At 41.8% G+C, this 19305-nt stretch overlaps 1 long non-coding RNA gene across 1 annotated transcript; it reads right to left on the bottom strand.

Moving 5' to 3' along the window:
- Positions 1-4137: 4137 nt before the first annotated feature.
- LOC114677589 (uncharacterized) lies at positions 4138-16697 on the bottom strand. Its single transcript, XR_003728946.2, has 2 exons — positions 16300-16697; positions 4138-7999 (listed from the first exon to the last, which is right to left on the bottom strand). It is a non-coding gene; the product is annotated as an uncharacterized LOC114677589 (long non-coding RNA).
- Positions 16698-19305: the final 2608 nt, after the last annotated feature.

Below are 19305 nucleotides of genomic sequence, written 5' to 3'. Positions count from 1 at the left end.
CAATGATCATGTTCTTTGGGGTTTTTTCAGTGTCTAAAAATGCCTGACTCATTGGAGGTTCTCTATGGTTGAATGGTGTGTTTTCAGTTGGATGAGTGGATGGGTGAATAATGAACAATGTTGTTAATAACTTGGACTGTTTGGATAATAGAGTTCACCAAACCTCCTGAGCCAAGGGTCTCCCTATGTAAGGAAAGAAGGGAGGAAAAAAAGGAGACATGAATAGAATGTGTCATTCACTTATTGAACAACAATTTGTTCTGTGCCACTAAGAAACAATGCTAGGCACTAGAGGAATAATGGTAATCAAATCCAGAGTGATCCTTGCTCTCATGAAGTTGACAGCCTGGTGGCCTACTGTGTGTCAGTCTGAAGTCACATAATTGCATAATAACCAGGACCAGGGGCTGGCCCCCCACAGAACTCTACCTATCTCTGTTCCTTGTCTCTGCTCCTCTCTGTTCATTTTCTTGCACGTGGCAAATGGACATTGGAAGCCCCTAAGTTTTACATGTTAGAGCTGCAGTAACTGGAGAGAGATCTGGTTACATCTCTTGACCCCAATTCCAAAAATGCAGGACTAGCAGCTGATCACCTCAGCTGGGATCTAGAGCCTACTCCTTAGATACCCATTGCCTATGAAGAGACAGAGGAATAGTGTTACAGTGGAACATTGCAATTCCTGTGGGAACTTCTAGGATGGCAAAGGAAGAGGCATAGTTACCAGTTATTTCTTTTTCAGGGAGGTATGGACACAAGGGGAATCTTGGACAGACAAAATAACAAGTGCCCTCTGCAGAGATGGAGAGAAAGATGTGGTGGGGTAGGCTGCAGTGGCACACTGTGTCAGCTGGGGAAGAAAGGCTGAGAGGCACTGTGCCCTGAGGCTTCCCGAGGGCCATGGGCAGGCAGGGCCTGGTGCTTCCAGGCAAGTGTGTTGAGAAGTTCAACAGACAGATCTGGGTTTGAATCCTACCTGGCTCTTTATTTGCTAAGAAGTTGCTTCACCTTTGAACTTCACTTTCTCCATCTGGGAAATAGGAATGGTCATACTTACCCCCACAGGATTAATGTGAGCATTCAAAGGAAGAATATTCTCAAAGCACTGATCAAGTGACAGGCAAAGAGTAAGCACCCAATATATGACAGCTGTTGTTCTGATTTGGGACAAAGTCATCTCTACAGGGATGTTTATATCCCAAAATGATTACCTCTCCTTGTTGATAATTACGCTGGCCCAGATGACTGCATTTATGAACATTCTAGAAGGTGGATCAACCTTGATGATGATGTTCTTGATAAAGACCCTAGGTTGGAAAGATCATGTGGTGAGTTAGTTTGGGCATTGAGGAAATAAATTCTTACATTTTTGCCCACATGAATGTCTTTGAGGTGCCCCCAGCCAAATGGAGACTTTTCAGGAAATTAACTAAGATCCATAGTACATGTTATCTAATGTTTTTCTCACAACAGCTATGGTTTACTGAGCATTTGTTATGTAGAAGACACTGGATCAAGTAGACAACTTTGGAACCTCCACCCTGTCCACAGTGATGCCCCTCCTCTGAGAACTGCTCAGCCTCCCCCCACCTCCTGCATAGGGGTGGTGGGCTCCTGTCAGTCATGATTGTGATATATCAACCATACCCCAGCCAAGGTGGGCTTTCCAGGTCCATTGAGTCACCAATTGAAACTAAGTCCATCTTCATCCTAGGAAGTTGGCACTGAGACTTCGAGAAGCTTCATGTGTGACTGGAACTGAAGCACAATAACTCAGGGACTGTGGGACAGACATATTGTGTCACATGAAGGGAGGAAAAATTGATAAACAGAGTAAAACAAAACCAGTGGATAAAGAAAGGTGAGGAGATTGAAAGAGGGCACCAAGAAATGTAATTTCAGTACATCATTGCATGAAACTGGGAAGAGCCTTATGAATCAACTCTCCCTTGGATCTGGAAAGCATGTTGTTCATTATCTGCCAGCACCTATATATGAGAAATGAGTAGAACCTGCTCATTCATCAGTTGAATTGCTGTGCTACTTTCTCCAGGGTTTCTCTACAAGCCTAGTACTTACTCCCTAAACAGTGTTAGACAAAAGTGGGTGTGCATACCATCTGAATTGACTCCCTCCCCACCACCTGCCACTGCAGAGTTCTTATAGTCCAAGCATGCTCCAAACTCTGAGAAGAGCTATAGTATGATAGTTATATTGATTTTCATATCAGCCTTCTGATATGAATCTTTTAATCTTTTTCTTTTCCTTTTTTTCTTTTCTTTTCTTTTTTTTTTTTTTTTTTTTGAGACGAAGTTTTGCTCTGTCACCCAGGCTCCGATCTCGGCTCACTACAACCTCTGTCTCCCAGGTTCCAGCGATTCTCCTGTGTCAGCCTCCTGAGTAGCTGGGATTACAGGTGCCCAGCACCATGCCTAGCTAATTTTTTGTCTTTTTGGTAGAGATGGGGTTTCGCCATTTTGGCCAGGCTGGTCTTGAACTCCTGACCTCAAGTGATCTGCCCAGGTTGACCTACCGAAGTGCTGGGATTACAGGAGTGAGCCACCACACCCGGCCATTTTCTATTTAAAGGATAAAAACCTATCCCTTTTTGTAAGAAACACAAAAACACTTCACTCACATATAACATGTCATAACCTTGCAGTGGGATAATGTCTAGAGACAACCAAGGATTCCATCCACTGTAGCCCCACGCTATTTATCACATTTCCATCTACCCATTGTCTCTCCAAGTTAATTTTCCAGTTAATGATTGACATTGTACAGATTGTTAAAATTGATTCTAAGCAATGTCCACTCTGGAAAGGAAATATGTTATATATGGAGAAAGAGATGAATCACTTCGCAAATTCACAACTCATCGAATATCAGAGAAATGAAAATGCTGAGACTTTGGAGTTGCAAAAGCCTGGATTTTGAGCTTCAAAATGTGCAAAATATATTCCATGTTCTGATTATCTATTGTGGCATGAAACATTACACCAAAATTCAGTAGCTTAAAACAGTCATTTAAATTTGCACACAATTTCGTGGTTTGGGAATTGAGAAGGGGCTCAGCTGAGTGATTCTTGCCTCAGGTCTTTCATGAAGTGTCACTCAGATGTTGACTGGAACAGGAACAAGCCAAAGGCTCGTGTGGGCTGAGCATCCAAGAGGCTTCCTCATAGGCTGGCAATGGATGCTGCCTTTTGGCTAAGAGTTCAGCTGGAGCTCTTGACTAAAGTACTCATCTATGGCCTCTGGACATTGCTTGGGCTTCTCACAGCATGGTGGCTGGTTCCTGGAGGAAGCGCATGGAGAGTGAGTGTTTGGAGACCAAAGCAGAAGCTGCAAAGCTTCTTCTGATCTAGCTTCAAAAGTCACAAGGCGGTATTGTCATCATATGCTGTTGGTTTTAAGTAAGTCACCAAGGCCAGCCCAGACCCAAGGGGAGGGAATTATATCCCATCTCTCTTTAGGAGAAAGGCCAAAAAATTTACTGCTATTTCCAATCCTGCAAGTGCCAAAAACAAATGATTTAGAAGAATTGGTGAACCGTGTAGCTACCTTCTGGAAATGAGGTAGAGGAATAGAGTTACACCGGGAAGGAAGAGACTTTAGACACTCAAGTCGTGAGGAAAACCTTCTCTTTTCTCACATCAGCCTCGTCAAATTTTAGAGGAGGCAGATAAGACATGCCAGACTCCCAGTATAGTTTAGGGTATCTGAGACCATGGGAAACCTTGCATTACTTCTCGAAAACCCAGATGACTCACTAGCGTTAAGTAGAAATGCCTAGATGCTGCGCCTAGGCCGATAGGCTTCAGACAGCCTCAGAGCTCTCCTTGTTCCAGCAATGCACAGTTCCAAATGAAACAGACCTGGTGGTGGTAATGAAGTGGGTATTGCAGTCATCTGTAAAGACTATCACCTCGAGACTAGATGGGAATGAGAATGTCTTGGCAGGCTCCTGTGTGGACAGATGTCTGTTGAGGACAGGATAGGAACTTAGATGGAACCTTAGAAAAAATTGAGGGTGTGTGTTGGGGAAGAGACCCAACAGATTTAGTTGGGTTAAATTTGGTTTATGTTCCCTAATGAAATGGGACTCAAAATAGAAATGAAACTCAGTTTTAGAAATATAGTTGTGAACTGATTCATCTCTCTCTTCACATATAGCACAACATTTCGCTTTCAGAGTGGACATTGCTTAGAATAAATTTTAATAATCTGTAAAATATCAATTACCAAAAGAAAATAAACCACACAAGAAATGCATTTTTATCACAGGGAGCAGAGGGAATATAATCTTGTTTTGCATTCAAAAGTCTGTTCTTCACAACAAAATTCAGTTTTAGAAATATACAGTCTTTCACACTTGAATTTGCAAACTGATTCATCTCTCTCTCCATATATAACACAATGTTTCCTTGACAGAGTGGACATTGCTTATAATCAATTTTAACAATCTGTACAATATCAATTATAATAGAAAATATGCCACACAACAAATGCATTTATATTACAGGGAGCAGAGGGAATATTATCTTGTTTTGTATTCAAAAGTCTGTTCACAACAATTTCTGAGGCTCTGATAGACCTGAGTTTTAGAATCCCAGAAAGATGGTCTGAATAAGATTTATTCTGAAAAAGCAAGACTGGCAGTGTTTTAAGCTTTTCTAAATCTTAACTTCTAAATCCAAGTGTCTAGCTTTATTGTCTGGATTAAATATTTCAAGTCAAAATGTCCTGACTTTTGGGTGCTTTTATTGAGTGTTTATATCCTATAATAAAATGAAGCTAGGTAACGAGTGGGTCATCTTCAAAAAGATGTATTATCATTCTGATAATTTGAAGAACATACAATTATATAAAAGTACAAATCAAAAACTAAGTAATTTATATGAAACGACTTCAATTAACCATGTAACCAAAAAAGACCTATAAAGAATTCAAATAAGCCAAGTACAGTAGCTCAGGCCTGTAATCCCAGCACTTTGGGAGGCCAACGCTAGCCAATCACTTGAGCCCAGGACTTTGAGACCAGCCTGGCCAACATAGTGAAACCCTGTCTCTACAAAAAAATGCAAAAATTAGCCAGGTATGGTGGTGAGTGCCAGTAGTTCCAACTACTAGGGAGGCTGAGGGGGGAGGATCACTTGAGCACGGGAGGATCTCTTACGGCAGAGGCTGCAGTAAACCATGATCACACCACTGTACTCTAGCCTGAGTGTCAGAGTGAGACCCTAGCTCAAAAAAAAAGATTCAAATAAACTCAAAATGAAAATTCGTGAGAAACAGATTGCTGATTTATTTAGAAATATATTTTTCATAGTGTGTGTTCATATGTCTATTATTCTAAAAATAATTTATACATCTAGAATATAATGGTAAATCTCTAATCTATTCATTCAAATTAATATCTATTATTGATTTGAGGTAAGAGAATAATGAGAGTATTTAGCTATAACTGAATAAATAAGGTTAATTCATTTTAAATCATTTTAGTTGTGATTTTGGCTTTCATTTAAACTCTCGCTTTATTTTAAACTTAGGATAAATTGGAAATAATTCTCAGTATCTGTGACTTAAGTTTTAAGCATATAGTAAGCACATTCTAGAAAATTCCCTGCATTTTTAACAACTGAACTTATTTGCTTGAGATAAAGTGGTGACTTCCTCAGTCAAATGGCACCAAACAGAACTCCAAGCAATGGATATTAATAGAATATCATCTTGCACCAGCTTTCTCTAGCTCTTTCTTTCCTTTTGTAACTACTTCCAAATCTATCTTTTATTTAAGGGAAATTATTTTAAAAAAGACTCAATAGACCATGAACATCAATCATTTCCCTCTACCTATTTGCAGAAAAGGTGAGATAAGAAGCAATTACTGTGCATTTACCTTGTTCTAGCCAGAAGAACGTTAGCAGGCAGGCAAAGCTGCTAAGTAGGTAATTTCACAGCTTTCAAGTGTGCCTCTAAAGTAAAAAATCAAAGGCAGTAATTCCATCTTTAATGTGTGTAAGAACAAAAGGAATTAAATAGACCAGTAACTATATGCCTTTTAAAATTATGTTTATCCTCAGCCTAGGATTCTGGAAATGTATCTTCAGCCATCTTGGCATTATGCCTCCATTCTGCTTGGTCTACTCAAACTGGGTTTTAGTCATGTGGATTCTTGGGCAATTTCAGAGGAAGAATAAAGATTTTCCTTTCTATGAAAAAGTCAATTCAGTAAGCTAGCACACAGTACAAGCTCATGATTCCTTGAATATTGAATACATATTTTCTGGTTTATAGAAAATCTTTATGTCCTGCTTGTGATATAAAGTGAGATTTCTTTGCTCCCACGAAGATGTTGCCTTGGCACATACTGTTCTCACTTAGAAAGGTCTGCACTTCACTATCCTTGCAGGACATTGCTTGGCACTAGTAACTAAATTGTTACCAACAGTGGAAAATAAAGCTTTGTAAAATAATCAGAGATAGCTAGATAAGCAAAAAAGTTAGCTTATTTAAACTGTATTGAAAAAAATTAAGCAAAATCAATTCTTTCTTTAAGAAATCTCAGTGACATGTTACATATTAATCCAGCATTTAAAAATTGTGAACCTTAAAACATGGAACTTCGTAATTCAGTGCAATTCAGCCCTTAAGCGTTTGGTACGTGTTTTCTTCATGTATGTGTATGTGTGTGGACCATACGTTTAAGTGCAAACATGCATCCTTATACTGGAAGCTTCATTTTAAGAAAACTTAACATAAAAATACTAACTTATAAAACATGATATTAGAGGCAATTATCCACATTCACAGGTCTGCTTTTAGTTTTGAAATGATTTGATGAGTTTAAGGGGGATGCTCTTTGAGTATATTTAAATTGTTCTGTTAAAATGTTTTGATTGACATTTACTTTCTCTGTGAGCTGTACCTGGCAAATAGCAACCTCAGTTATAGTTATGAGTTAGTAGCTGCCCTGTTTATGTCAGCATAATTCATTTATTTTAGAAATTTTACCAACCTACTTATTGCTATGGTCTGAATGTTTGCGTCCCCCTAAAATTCATATGTTGAAACCTAATCTCCAAGGTGATGCCATTAAGAAGTAGGGCCTTTGGGAGGTGCCTAGGTTATGAGGACAGAGACCTCATGAATGGAATTAGTGCCCTTAGGGCCATTATAAATGAGGCCCAAGGGAGTTTGCTTGCCCCTTCTACCACGTGAGGACTGAGCAAAAAGGCATGGACTGATATGGTTTGGCTCTATGTTCCCACCCAAATCTCATCTTGAATCGTAATCCCCATGTGTCAAGGAAGGGAAGTGATCTGATCATGGGAAACAGTTTCCCCCATGCTATTCTCATGATAGTGAGTGAGTTCTCACCATATCTGATGGTTTTACAAATGTTTGGCATTTCTTCTGCTTGCAGTTCTCTCTCCTGCCACCATGTGAAGAAGGTCCTTGCTACCCTTTTGCCTTCTGCCGTAATTGTAAGTTTCCTGAGGCCTCCCCAGCCGTGTGAGACTGTGAATCAATTAAACCTCTTTCCTTTATAAATTACCCAGGCTTGGGCAGTATTTTTATAGCACTGTGAGAACAGACTAATACACCGTCTATGAAGAAACAGGCCCTCACCAGACACCAAATCTGCCTGAGCCTTGACCTCAGACTTCTCAGCATCCAGAACAGTGAGAAATAAATTTCTGTTGCTTATAAACACCTCAGTTTACGGCATTTTGTTCCAGCCACTGAATGGACTAAGATACTTATCCACTAGACTCCAGAAAAGTAATTTAATGTATTTTGGCAAATCCACACACTACGACTGATTTTCAGTTTTTTCTTCAGTCTTTTTTGGTACAGAAGCAGATGGATTTTTCCTCATAAGTTCCAGTTATGCTTTCAAATAGCTGTAGTGTGGAACCATACCTCCCAAAATACTGTGTCTTCTGGGCAAAATCTGTATGGAAGAGGGCCAGCCATTGGAAAACCATTTCACCTAGAATAAAATCCAAACTCCTTAACAGGACTTAACGGGAGTGAGTCATCTGCCACCTGCCACCCCCCTCCTCAAGCCATGTCCCTGCCCTCTACTTTTCAGCCAAGCCCTAGGGGCCTCCTTCGGCTTGGGGTACACAAAGACACTGAGCACTTTCTCTCTTCAAACCCATGAAAATGCTGGTTCCTTTGCCCCAGAACCTCCCTTCCATCTCTTTGCATGCCTAGTTTTCTCTCAATTTTTATGTTTCCCTTACCATTCATCTAAAGTAAAGCTCTCCCCAGCTACTCTCTATTATAGTCTGATAATAGCTGTGTCCCCACCCAAATCTCGAATCGTAGTTCCCATAATTCCCATGTGTCGTGGGAAGGACCCGGGGGGAGAGAACTGAATCACGGGAGCGTTTTTTCTCATACTGTTCTCATGGTAGTGAATACGTCTCACGAGATCTGATGGTTTTATAAATGGAAACCCCTTTCACTTGGTTCTCATTCTCTCTTGCCTGCCGTAGTGTAAGATGTGCCTTTAGCCTTCCTCCCTGATTGTGAGGCCTCCCCAGCCATGTGGAACTGTGAGTCTATTAAAACTTTTTCCTCTATAAACTATCCAGACTTGGGTATGTCTTTTAATTAGCAACCTGAGAACAATCTAATTCATAGTCCCTGCTTAATTTCCTTCACATCCCAATCATAGGCTATAATTACTGAGATATTTATCACTTTTTCTTTTTTGTTTGTAGTCTGTCTCCTCCCACTACAATGCGAATTCCTTGAGGTCAAAGGCCTTTGTCCCATCTTGTTCAGCACTGTATCTCTGTCCTACTGCAGCATTTTATAGATTAGAACTAAAAAAATTATTTGCTGAATCAGTGGATAAATGGAAAAGGCTGTTGCCAGTGATTCTGAAAACCTGGGTTCTAGGCTGATTCTACCATTGATCAGCTTTGTGACGTTAGATAAATTTCAACCTCTCTGAACCCCAGTGCTTTCATCTGTAAACTAAAGGGGAGCACTAGATGTGTTGAGTTTTGATGCTTGATTCTTCCTTCTTGGTTTCCTTACAATACCAGAACAACCAGTATTGAGGGCAGCCTTAGAAGAAAGCATGCACAGGTCTTGAGGTAGAACAATAGGATGAGGATGTATAATAACAGAATTTTAATCAGCTTCAGTGCATCCTCATCTCAGATGCATGAGTCCTGGCTTTCACCTACAATACCTAATAGCCACCTTCCTACTATGTGAGAGCTGCTTCTCCACCTCTACTGCCATCCTCTTCCATATCTTCCCCAATATTAGAATGACAAAACTGTCACTTCAGGATGTGGGGGCAGCATGGAAAGAAATACAGATTTAGAAAGACCCCTTGTTGGAATGTCCAGTATTTGTGAAGGTGTCATGATGCAGAAGACGTTGATACGGACTGGCAGAGAGCAGTGGGGAGAACATTTCAAGATAAGGAGTGGAGTGCAGTGAGTGGAATAGTGGCCACGCCATTTCAGAGATGCATCCAAGTTGCCCTGCTAAATGCTCTATTCACTTGTTCACTGCCCAACGTCAGCCTCGGGAATCTTTTCATAGCTTTCTTCACAGGGCTGTGCTATGGAGGCAGGAGGGCTGTCCTTAATTACGTGTTATTTATTTCAAGAAAATCCTGGCCTTTTGACATGAAGCAGGACTGGGTGGGATCCACGTGACAACATGTTGGCAAAGAAGAGATATAAATCATGAAACTAAGAAAAAATGAGCCACAAGAAAATCTGAGCAGTAGTGCTTGGCGAAGAGTGGGAGACTGCGGCAGAAAGTTGCTGATGGAAAGGGAAGTTGAGCTGGTATTTGCAGCATAGAAGTTAAAGATAGACTGAGAAAAGACCTTGAAACTCATAGAACTAAGATGATTAGTTCATTAATTCAGAAATTAAAATTCAAGACTTTGAGAGAGGAAGGAGAGCTAGAGTGTAGACTACTGAAGTTTTGGACGTGAAAAGAAAGAAGGAAATAGCAAAAGGGAAAACTAGCCAAGGATAAAGAATTTTAAAAATTTGCTGTGGAGTGTTTGTTGGTTTCTTCTGAGTGTGGGTGCATGGCTAAGAAGGTTAGGACAGTGGAGACCTGGGCCGGTTTCTAAGTAGAAGGAAGCCTTCCAAAGGACAGAGGCAGCTGAGGAGACCAGCTGGAGAGCAGAGGGATTGTACAGCATGCTTATCTACATGATAAATTTGTGATCGTTTATTTCCATCTATTAGTTTTATTACTGTATTAGGGGATATAATTGACACTTTAAAATATATGTGTATTTTATATAATGTATTATATACAATATATTATATATATATATATATGAAATATTGAGACCAGCCTAGCCAACATGGCAAAACTCCATCTCTACTAAAAATACAAAAAATTAGCTGGGTGTGGTGGTGGGCACCTGTAATCCCAGCTACTTGGGAGGCTGAGGCAGGAGAATCACTTGAACCTGGGAGAGGGAGGTTGCAGTGAGCTGAGATTGCACCATTGCACTACAGCCTGGGTGACAAGAGCGAGACACTGTCTCAAAAAAAAAAAAAAGTGTACAGAGTTAAGTGTACAACTGGAAACATTTTTCGGTTTTGTTTTCATTTTTGTTTTTGAGATGAGTCTCCCTCTGTCACCCCCAGGCTGGAATGCAGTGGCGTGACCTCAGCTCACTACAACCTCCACTTCCTGATTTCAAGTGATTCTCATGCCTCAGCCTCCCAAGTAGCTGGGACTACAGGAGTGTGCCACCACGCCCAGCTAATTTTTGTATTTTTAGTAGAAACGGGGTTTTGCCATGTTGGCCAGGCTGATCTTGAACTCCTGGCCTCAGGTGATACGTCTGCTTCGGCTTCCCAAAGTGCTAGGATTACAGGAGTGAGCCACCATGCCCAGCCTCAACTGGCTAAGTTTTAACATACACATACACCTATGAAACTATCATCATAATCATGATAATGAACTTATTCACATCCTCATGCCCTTTGGAAATCCCTTTCTCCTGCCTGGTCCCGTACCACTCATCTGCTTTTTGTCACAATGAGTTAGTTTGCATTTTCCAGAAGTTTATATAAATAGAAGCATACAGCAGGTATATTGTTTGTTTGGTGTCTTTCACGCAGCATAATTATTTTGAAATTCATCTATGCTTTTGTATGTACGCATTCCTTTTTTTTATTGCAAAGTAGTTGAATTCTTTTCCTGTGGCCACTGTAACAAATTACCACGAACTGGGTGGCTTAGACAGCAGAAATTATTCTTGCACAAGTCTAGTGGCTAAAAGTCCAGAATCCAGATGTCAGCAAAGCTGGTTCCTTCTTCTGGAAGCTCTAAGGGATAATCTGTTCCCGGCCTCTCTCCTGGTTTCTGGTGGCTGCCAGCAATCTTTGGTGTTTCTTGGCTTGTAGCTGCATCATTAGATTCTGCATCATAGAAATGGACAGTAGAAAAGGAAACAGAGAGACTCACGGATTAAGGTGAAGAGGATGAGGGAGTAAGAAAGAAAGACGAAATGGAATAAGTTGGAAGGGGTTAAAAGGAAGTGAGGTGAACTTTCCACTTCCGCCATTCAGTCAGCATTTTTTAAGTTGTTCTTTTGGCAGTTTACTCCAACTTGAATTTAAAATGTACGAGAAAAAAACCCTTTCTGTTCCAGCAAAGGGATTGCCCAACCTACTGTGTTAGTCTAACTCTGACTCCATGACTGAGCACCAGATGGCGCACTGCCCAGAGCCAAGGGACCTCCCTGGCGGCTATAAAGAGTTCAGTGCGCAGCCTCAGCCACTCTTAGGTGACTTTCCACAATTGCAAATGAAACTGAGCCCAGCCTACTCAACCTTCCCTTCCTCTTCTAGATCACTGAGGAAGTCTACTGTCCCAATCATATGCCCTTTTTCGGAGCAAACTTCTCAAAAAGGCTGTAGGTAGCTGGTATTTCCACTGCCTCATGTCCCATTTTCTCCTCAACCCACTCCAGTCAGGCTTGTGTCCCCATCTTCTCTCCTCAGGTCAGCAGTAGCCTCCGTGGTACCAAATTCAATGCCACTCTTCTGTCCTCTTGCCTATCTGTTGGCCTCATGATGCCAACAAGAAAGCCACACTTTCTTGGACTTCCTTCTACTTCACTGACCCCTCCTCCTCAGATGCCTTGGCTGGCTCCACCCAGCCTTCTCTTCTCCACCTGCTCTCTCCCCGGAGGCGATCTCCTTGGCCCTTCTCTATCTTCAGAGGTGTGACTTCCAATACTAGGTCATAAAAGACATTGTAGTTTCCCTCTTGCTTCCATACTCCAGAGAAAGTTAGCTGCCATGTCCTGGGGACATTCAAGCAGTCCTACAGAGAAGCAGACATGCCAAAGAAGTGAGATGTATTGCCAACTTTCAGAGAGGAACTGAGGCCTCTGCCAACAGCCATGTGAGTGAGCCATCTTGGAAAGAGATCCACTAGCCCCAGTCAAGCCCTCCGCTGACGCAGCCTTTGTTAGTGACTTGATTGCAACGTCCTGAGAAATGCTGATTCACCACCCAGCTAAGCTGCTCCCAGATTCCTGACCGTCAGAAACTGTGTGAGATAATAAATATTTGTTGCTTTAAGTCCCTAAACTTCGGGGTGAGTTGGTATACAACAATTGGTAACTAATACACCCATACTGGCCTCATCTTTCAATACTTCCTCACCATGCTCCCAAACACCAGTGTACCTAAAACACACCCAACTTGTTCCTGACTAACACCCTGTCTCATTGTTCCCTCTGACTAAGACCCTCTCACACTGGATCTTCTGGTTCCTGTCATTCAGGACTTAGTCTTTCCTGGCATTCTCTGTCCCTAAAACAATTCAGGGAACAAAGTAGGTGCTCTATAAATGTTTACTGAATAGAACTATGAATAAAATACTTTAAACAGTATTTATTGGAACCATAATCCTTGAGAAGATTTTGTCGGTTTCTGAGGTTAAAGTCGAAATTTTTTTTCTGCTAGGTATGCTTAGCTGCCCTGTTGACTTAGAATGTTGCAACTGTATTCAAAGGTTCAAAGGACAAATATATTGAAACAAAGCTGCTGAGTGAAGAGGGAAGGTGAGTAAAGATTGGAGAAATATAGGAGGCAAGGCAGAGCAAAGTCAACACAGACTAAATTTGTGCTGACTCACAGCTGCCTCATTTAAGCAGCTCTAATTGGCAGAATGTTGCTAAAACATGTTTGTTCTTCAAGAATATCCCAGAAAACTGGCAAGTTGATATACCTAATGGCTCAAATATTGACCCAGTTCCCCCAGTGCAGAGAAATTAAGATCCACTTCAATTACATACACACACACAGACATATATATAAACTCACTATGAAAATGGTGGATGGTGTAAATATTAAATACCAAATGTTAATTACTTCTTAACAAAAATCTTCATACTTTTATGTCACAGACTACCCAGGAATGATATTCATAATATTTAACATCTGGCATGGTAAATATATAAATCTGTATATATACCCAAAATTAAAAATAAATTTCCCTTTATTTTCTAACTACACTAAACTATATATAGCATAAAATGGATAACACTTTAGAGCAAATCAGTAATAAATTATCGTCATAATTTCCAGTCATTTATAAACTGTCCATGTCTTCAGGGCTACTTAAGTTGACAGTGGGTCTTTCTCTATGAAAGCTGTCAGCTCCTGTTGGTGCAGACTTTTCCTGCAGCTGTGACTCTCGTGACTCTCAGTGTTTTCCTAGATCCCTGTGCTGCTTTCTGCTCTTGTCTCCCAGGGGAAGTAGAGCCCCAGAGTGCTTCATCATCCCTTATGATGGCTTAACCCTTCCCCAGTTTGTAAATAGGTGATATGGTTTGGCTGTATCCCCACCCAAATCTCAGCTTGAATTGTAGTTCTCATAATCCCCATGTGTCATGGGAGGGACCATGTGGAGATAATTGAATCATGGGGGCAGTTTCCCCCATTCTGTTCTCATGATAGTGAGTGAGTTCTCGCAAGACCTGATGGTTTTATAAGGGGCTTCCCCATTCTCTGGGCATTCATTCTCTCCCCTGCCGCCCTGTAAAGAGGTGCCTTCCACCATGATTGTAAGTTTCCTGAGGTATCTCCAGCCACGTGAAACTGTGACTCAATTAAACCTCTTTCCTTTATAAATTACCCAGTCTTGGGTATTTCTCTATAGCAGCATGAGGACAGACTAATACAATAGTTATTTCATTAAACTCTCTTCAGCCACTCTTTTTGTTTGGTTGGTTGTTTTTTGTGTTTTTTTTTCTTGGGGTTTTTTTTTGAGATGGAGTCTGGCTCTGTCACCCATGCTGGAGTGCAATGGCACAATCTAGGTTCATTGCAACCTCTGTCTCCTGGGCTCAAGCGATTCTCTTGCCTCGGCCTCCAGAATAACTGGGACTAGAGGTGTGTGGCACCATGCTGGGTAATTTTTGTATTTTTAGTAGAGACAGGGTTTTGCCATGTTGGCCAGGCTGATCTCAAACTCCTAACCTCAACTTATCCACCTGCCTCAGCCTCCCAAGCTGCTGGGATTATAGGCATGAGCTACTGCACCCGGCCTCTTCAGCCACTCTTTTTGAGAGGTCATTTTGCCACCTGCAGGAACCTTCTTTAATATAAATTTACATATTGACTCGTAATACTTTATATGCAAATCTTTTTCCTTGGGGTTAATTATGCACCCCTCAAAGGCTAGGATTATTATACCTTATTCATCTTGTATTCCCAGCAGCAACCATTATGAGGTAAATCTTATAAAGTTCACTTCAGGATAATAATAATAAATTATAAAATATCTGTTGTAAACTGGGGAAGGCTGGGTATGATCAGGTTGAAAACTCTATTGCAGAGTGAGAGTACAAGAATCTACCGCTGGGATGTTTACCTGCTGAAGAGGAAGCAGGTAAATGTGTAAAGGGAACTGGGAACCTCTTAGGAAGATATCTTGGAATATCTTGGTTGGGTTGAATTGACCTAACCCTTAGTAGATGTAAAGGACATGAGCCATGAGTCCCACGTGTCTGTCTGCCCTAACACACCCAGTTGTGGCAAAGCTGACATTATGGAAATGTACAATCGGGACCTGTGCCCTGGGTCTAACCTCCTAGATCTTAGATTTTCTGGGGAAGCGTAAGTTATGGGCTTAGTACATGGCTGAAGCTAGAAATTGTTCCATCCTCATCTCTCCTGGACAGTGGCATGCCAGAGAAAAATGATTATATATCCACCTACATTTTGAGATCCCAGGCCTGAGGGATAGCAGGGAGGGAGACCTCCTCTTTCTTCCTGTGAAGGGCTAGAGAATGAAGATACTGGGACTCACATGGACAAATTGTGGCCAGTGTTTCAACCAAACCGCCTCAGATCATGAAGTCCATGGGACAACAGGAACTCCATGTGGCAGATAGCAGCAGAGACTGATAGAATTTTCTACTGATCTCAGGGCTACTTGACTCCTTGAATAGAATAAGCCCCTGTATTGTTGGATTTGATGTGGGTATTAATTAATTAGGAGGCCAGTAGGTTGAGATTTCCCCAGTGCTTTGAGTCTTACGTAAGCAAGCTAAAGCTCAACTCGGCATGAAGGTCATGTCCTAGGAAAACAAGAAACTTAAAATTAACCTATCAGAAACTGCCAACTAAATTCTAACTAGTGACTTTTCACCTTAACCAAGCAAATATTTTCTTTGTTTTGCTTCCATAAACACCTTTCCAAAATTTTCCACTCACACCCCCCTCAGTGAAGCCCAAATTTCTTGTGGTTTGGCACTGCCTGATTCATGAATGTCTGTCTGCTCAAAATAAACTCTTTAAAATTTTAATGTGCCTAAATTTATCTTTTAACATAGGAAAGAGACTCCCAGAGGGAAAGAATGTTCTTGCTATTCTAAGATGGATGCTTAAGTGACTGAAAATGAATATTTAAAAGCTGTGATTTTATTTTATGGATGCCAGTTTGGCAAAGCAAGGTATATACTTCCACAGCTCCCTCTTTTCTCAGGACAAAATCCAAACTTCTTGTCATGGCCTTCAAAGTCCTTAGGCCTGCAGGCCTTGTTCCCGGATCCTACCTCATCATCACTCCTGCTACCTTGCGCTTTAATGCTTCACTCAGACTGAGCGTCTTCTCTTTCTTTGAATACACCGTGCTCAGTCTCTTTCTTTTACACTATTAACCGTGCTGAGCCTCCATCAGGATTCCACCCTTGCTGCCCATCTATAGCTCTACCTCACATTAAATGTGTCCTTAGTATAATAAAAAAATCAGTTTCATACTCACATCAATGCCCTCTTTGTGTGGTTGGATGACAGTTTGAGTCGTGCATTCAGTTGCTTTGGATATATTGTGTCAACTCGATAATCAGAAAGAGACTCTTTATATGGGAACAAAGTAGGCCGGGCGCGGTGGCTCAAGCCTGTAATCCCAGCACTTTGGGAGGCCGAGACGGGCGGATCACGAGGTCAGGAGATCGAGACCATCCTGGCTAACACGGTGAAACCCCGTCTCTACTAAAAAATACAAAAATCTAGCAGGGCGAGGTGGCGGGCGCCTGTAGTCCCAGCTGCTCAGGAGGCTGAGGCAGGAGAATGGCGTAAACCCGGGAGGCGGAGCTTGCAGTGAGCTGAGATCCGGCCACTGCAGTCCAGCCTGGGCAACAGAGCAAGACTCCGTCTCAAAAAAAAAAAGTATTTTTTCTAGTGACCTAGATGAGATGGTGTGAGGCAGTGTAGAAAGATTTATAAGATCAGTGTTTACTTTGTTAAAGGTTCACCCTCGTGACTCAACAGCTTAATTTGAGGTCCTAATGTGGCTTATATACTACATGGTCATTTCAGTGGCTCCCTCCCATTGAAAGGAATAGAGTCAAGTTAAAAACAGCCACTCCCACACATTTCAGGGCCGCAGGACTGCCTACTAGATTCTGAGAAAAATGGCAAGTCATCCTCTTATCACAAGGTAACTGGTTAATATGTTCTTTTTCAAGGTTGGCAATAAAAGTTTAACCAAAAATTTCAGCAGATTTTGCTCTCTTTACAAGTCAGTGGAAACTGGCTTTTTGAAGACACTCACTTTTCGTGACTTGGATGTAAGGACTAAGGCAGATGAGAAATCTCTGCTGGGAGCATAGCTGGGAGGGTACGTCTGTGAAGGGCAGGCTGACGGCCCTCTGGAAGGCTTCTCTTACTGGGTTGCCACATAAAATACAGGGCACCCAGGTAAATGTGAATTCCAGGCAAAGGATCAGTCATTTTTAGTATAAGTGTGTCCCAAACACTGTAGGAAACATGTTTATACTAAAAAAGTATTGCTTGTTTATCTAAAATTCACATTTATTTTGCTGTTCTGTATCTTATCCGCCAAATCTGGCCGCCCTATTTTTGTGTTCTTTCCTCTCTGCATTGCTCAAATCACCCTTCCTGGCCTCTGGGCCTTTGCACATGGTATTTGTCCTGACTGGAATACTCTACTTTCAGCTCCCACTGTGTTTTCTCTCTTGTGTCTTTCCCTACATTAATTTGACAAGATGTATTCAATATCAGATTTCCCCTTAGACCTTGAGCTCCTGAGGGCAGAGCCTTCATCTTGTTTGAGTCCAGTCCTCATTGTCTGGGACAAAACATGGACATCGTAGGAGCTCCGGAAATAAGATAGTTTTAAAATGTACATGGAAAAATTCTAGCAAATCCAAAAGTAGAGGGAATAATATAACAAGCTTGAAGGTACCCATGACCTGGATGCATCAGTTTCCAGCAACATTTCTTCATCTCTACCAGGTAGTGGATTACATTATGTTGGCTCCCAAGAAAGAGAGGTCCGTGTCCAAATCCTTGGGTCCTGTAAATGTGACCTTAGTTGGAAAAAGCCTCTTTGCAGATGAAGTTAAGGAACTTGAGATGAGATCATCCTAGAATATCCAGATAGGCCCTGAATCCAATGACAAGCGTCCCTGCAACATAGAGAACGGAAGACACAGACACGCAGAGGGTGAGGTGCTGGAAGCCCCAGGCAGAAAGCAGAGTGATGTGGCCACGATCCGTGAAAGTCCAGAAATGCCAAGAGCCCCCAGAAGCTGTAGGAGGCAGGGAAGGATTGTTCCCTAGAGCTTCCAGGGGAATGTGGCCCTCACACCCTGACTTCAGACTTCTGGCCTTCAGAATTGTAAGAAAATGCATTTCTGTTGTTTCAAGCCACCCAGTTTGTAGGAATCTGTGACAGGAGCCACAAGAAAATGATGCAAACTCCCGCATACTCCCTCCACTACCATGGGATTCTATTCAAGCAAATCCCAGACAGTATATCATTTCATCTGTAAATACTAGTATTCATCTCTAGAAAGGAAGAACTTCTCTTCTAAACATAATGACACTGTGATGTTTAATATGATAATCTCTTATCATATTAAAATTCTATAATTCCCTAATTTCCCCAGAGCTTCAGCATTCTAGTTCATGAAAGTGTCCCATAAAAATTTCTTAGCAGTTTGTTTAATTTGGTCAGCATCCAAGCAAGGTCCTTACAAAGAGTTTGAGGGATATTAGTCTTTTTTTTTTAGAAATTGATGAATGAATAGAGACAGGTATAGTATGTGGGGGTTTGTGAGTTCTCAAAGCCCAGTCTCATATACCTGGGTTCTGGAGGTCCATAGAGTTGTGCATGGGTCTGTGCAGATGTTGGTGAAGAAGTACTGGGGACTCCGCAGGCCAAGCCCCACACCATGAGCTCACAGTACAGGGGAGCAGACACAGTGGCCCTCAGGTGTTACTAGAGGCTCCCTGGGGCTATGTGGAAGGCAGAGGACAGCCCAGCACTCCTGGGAAGCAATGAGGTGGTGTTAAGTGTGTCCACTGGGAAGAAGCTTGCCAGGCAGGGCTAGCACATGCACCCAGGCAGGAAGGCAAGAGGCCCCACCATGCTCAGAGGGTTGATTGGGCTGGAGATCAAGGAGTGAGGATGGGTGTGAGGATGTATTCTGTATGCAGTCAGGACTCACTGAAGAATTCTGTGATTTTTTTTTCTAATTTGCATTTTAGAACAACTACTCTGATTGTAAGTGAAGAGACTAGAGCAAAGTGAAGCTGCAGGTAGAAAGCCTGTGTGTCTGTCTGCTCCCTCAACCACGTCTGCCAACTGTGGGGAAGCTCACTCTAACAGGAGGAGAGCTCAAATTGCAGAAGTCCAGGTGTCCTGAGAGAGATTCACATTATAGGACCAGTATGTGGGCGGAGCTAGAAAGCACTCCTAATCGAAGCATTCTGGCACAGTGCCACACCAGGGAAAAATGAT

This window comes from Macaca mulatta, chromosome 4 (assembly GCF_049350105.2).
Source record: "Macaca mulatta isolate MMU2019108-1 chromosome 4, T2T-MMU8v2.0, whole genome shotgun sequence".
Lineage (NCBI taxonomy): Eukaryota > Metazoa > Chordata > Mammalia > Primates > Cercopithecidae > Macaca > Macaca mulatta.
This window is presented reverse-complemented; position numbering and strand designations above follow the sequence as displayed.